This window comes from Chrysemys picta, chromosome 1 (genome assembly GCF_011386835.1).
Source record: "Chrysemys picta bellii isolate R12L10 chromosome 1, ASM1138683v2, whole genome shotgun sequence".
Classification (NCBI taxonomy): Eukaryota; Metazoa; Chordata; order Testudines; family Emydidae; genus Chrysemys; species Chrysemys picta.
The window spans coordinates 309,057,383-309,061,185 of NC_088791.1; positions in this window are offsets into that span (position 1 = coordinate 309,057,383).

Consider the following 3,803-nt stretch of genomic DNA (forward strand, 5'->3'; position numbering starts at 1 on the left):
CTGGAGCCCCCTCCCATACCCTGAACATAAGAACATAAGAAAGGCCGTATTGGGTCAGACCAAAGGTCCATCTAGCCCAGTATCCTGTCTACTGACAGTGGCCAATGCCAGGTGCCCCAGAGGGAGTGAACCTAACAGGCAATGATCAAGTGATCTCTCTCCTGCCATCCATCTCCATCCTCTGACAGACAGAGTCTAGGGACACCATTCCTTACCCATCCTGGCTAATAGCCATTAATGGACTTAACCACCATGAATTTATCCAGTTCTCTTTTAAACTCTGTTATAGTCCTAGCCTTCACAACCTTCTCAGGTAAGGAGTTCCACAAGTTGACTGTGCGCTGCGTGAAGAAGAACTTCCTTTTATTTGTTTTAAACCTGCTGCCTATTAATTTCATTTGATGACCCCTAGTTCTTGTATTATGGGAATAAGTAAATAACTTTTCCTTATCCACTTTCTCCACATCACTCATGATTTTATATACCTCTATCATATCCCCCCTTAGTCTCCTCTTTTCCAAGCTGAAGAATCCTAGCCTCTTTAATCTCTCCTCATATGGGACCCGTTCCAAACCCCTAATCATTTTAGTTGCCCTTTTCTGAACCTTTTCTGTTGCCAGTATATCTTTTTTGAGATGAGGAGACCACATCTGTACGCATATTCGAGATGAGGGCGTACCATCGATTTATATGAGGGCAATAATATATTCTCAGTCTTATTCTCTATCCCCTTCTCTAGCCCTCATTTCTGGCCCCACCCCGGAGCCTAGGGTGTTTGGTTTTGTGGGATTAACGGGTGGGCAAAATATCGCCTGTGGGCCGGATCCGGCCCATCTAACATTTCTGTGTGGCCCACCATGACTAACATTTCTGTCCCGCCTCCTCTGCTCCCTCGTGATCTCTGAACGCAGCCCACTAAAAGTCCCGCAGCGCAGCAGGGCACTCAGGCAGGTTGCGTGCCAGTCATGGCCCCATGCTGCTCCCAGAAGCGGCTGGCTGCTGCTGGCACGTCTGTGCGCACCCCTGGCGGGGGAGGGGAGGCAGCTCTGCGCGCTGCCCCCGCCCCCAGCACCATCCTCACAGATCTCATTGGCCGGAAATCAGCCAATGGGAGCTGTGGGGACGGTGCTTGTGGGTGTGGGCAGTGCACTGAGACCTGCTGCCCCCATCCCCACAAAGGGTGCACAGAGACATGCCAGCAGCAGCCGGCTGCTTCCGGGAGCAGTGTGGGGCCACAGCTTGCAGGGAGCCTGCCTGAGCTCCTGCTGCACCGTCGGCCAGGAGCCACCTGTGGTAAGCGCCTTCCAGACAGAGCCTGCACCTCGCACCTCCTTCCACACCCCAACACTCTGCACCAGCCCAGAGCTCCCTCCTGCACCCAAACTCCCTCCCAGACCCCACACCCCCTCCATTAATATAGTAGAACTGTGCAGCCCATGACGACTTACCAGAATTCATGGACTGGCCCCCCTGTGAAAATTATTGCTCACTCCTCGATTAGAAAGTTGGCAATCCTAAGGGGAGAGTGAGTGAGGAGGGATGGAGCAAGTGGGGGGAGAAGGGGTGGGGGCCTTGGGTGAAGGGGATGGGCAGGGATGTTCAGTTTTGTGTGATTAGAAAGATGGCAACCCTATTACTGAGATTAAGAGATGGGTTGGACCCAGTAGAAAAATCAAAATCAGCATTGATTTCTATTGTCCCTGATTATTGCTGTTCTGAAGAATTTAGGGTTTGATCCTGCCCCATTGAAATCAATGGATTTCTACCTCTGGGGATAGAATTAGACTCATAGGTTTTATAGCTGATGTTAACCTAGCCCATACATTTACCCAGAGATAAGAAAATCCTCATTGCATTATTAGATGAAAGTCCATCGCTGCAGACGCAGCAAAGCCTAAACTGGAGAGCAGGTTTACCTTAGAATCATAGAATTGGAAGGGACCTTGAGAAGTCACCTAGTCCAGTCCCCTGCACTCAAGGCAGGACTAAGTATTATCTAGACCATCCCTGACAGGTGTTTGTCCAACCTGCTCTTAAAAATCCCCAATGATGGAGATTCCACAACCTCCCTAGGCAATTTATTCCAGTGTTTAATCACTCTGACAGTTAGGAAGTTTTTCCTAATGTCCAACCTAAACAGCCCTTGCTGCAATTTAAGCTCATTGCTTCTCGTCCTATCCTCAGAGGTTATGAAGAACAATTTTTCTCCCTCCTATGTACTTGAAAACTGTTATGTCCCATCTCAGTCTTCTCTTCTCCAGACTAAACAAACCCAGGTTTTTCAATCTTCCCTCATAAGTCATGTTTTTTAGACCTTTAATCATTTTTGTTGCTCTTCTCTGGACTTTCTCCAATTTGTCCACATCTTTCCTGAAATGTGGCACCCAGAACTGGACACAACACTCCAGTTGAGGCCTAATCAGCGCTGAGTGGAGCAGAAGAATTACTTCTCGTGTCTTGTTTACAATACTCCTGCTAATATGTCCCAGAATGACGTTCACTTTTTTTGCAACAGCGTTACACTGTTGACTCATATTTAGCTTGTGATCCACTTCCCCAGATCCCTTTCTGCAGTATTCCTACCTAGACAGTCATTTCCCATTTTTGTATGTGTGCAACTGATTGTTCCTTTCTAAGTGGAATACTTTGCATTTGTCCTTATTGAATTTCATCCCATTTCCTTCAGACCATTTCTCCAGTTTGTCCAAATCATTTTGAATTTTAATCCTATCCTCCAAAGCACTTGCAACCCCTCCCAGCTTGGTATCGTCCACAAACTTTATAAGTGTACTCTCTATGCCATTATCTAAATCACTGATGAAGATATTGAACAGAACTGGACCCAGAACCAATCCCTGCGGGACCCCACTCGTTATGCCCTTCCAGCATGACTGTGAACCACTGATAACTACTCTCTGGGAACGATTTTCCAACCAGTTTTGCACCCACCTTATAGTAACGCCATCTCTCCATCTAGCTTGTATTTCCCTATGCGAGACAGTATCAAATGCCTTACTAGAGTCAAGATATACCACATCTACTGCTTCTTCCCTATCTACAAGGCTTGTTATCCTGTCAAAGAAAGCTATCAGGTTAGTTTGACACAATTTGTTCTTGACACATCCATGCTGTTATTTATCACCTTATTATCTCCTACGTGTTTGCAAATTGATTGCTTAAGTATTTGCTCCATTACCTTGCCATTGCCGAGGGAAGTAAAGTCACAAAATGGACGATTCTAGCGATTTGTTTTCACCCCCACGCCAGCTACTAAACTGACAAGTTTCCAAACCCAAATCCAGTGAGCAGGTGTCTAGATTTCATGGGGTTACGCGCGTCCTGAGGCCCAGAGATTGCCCCCTCCGCGCTACATCCCAGTGGGATGGGGATGGCAGAGGGAAACGGCCTGATCTCCCCATCGGGAAGCGGATCCAGCCAGAGCTCCCTTAGCAGCGTGACTGCAGCAGAACTATAAGGCCGGGGCTTCCCTTGTCCGCTGGGAAACCCCCGGGGGCAGTTCCGCCGCGCGGAGGGGGCTTCCCTTGGGAGCAGCGGAGGGGCCCGGGGAAGGGGAACACGCGATCCCGGAGCCCTGGCTGGATCCGGCGGGAGGGGGAGAGAAGGTGCCGGGTGGCCCAGGGCGCGCTGCGCGGCTGGCAGGTGCTGGACAGGGCAGCCCGAGCTGCTGTCTCATGCCCGCCAGGGGACTGAGCCAAGGGGAGGCAGGGCCAGGGCGAGTGGCACTGGGGGTGAGCAATCGCCGCGCTCCGTGGGACAGGCTCCGTGAGCCGGGACCCAATGAG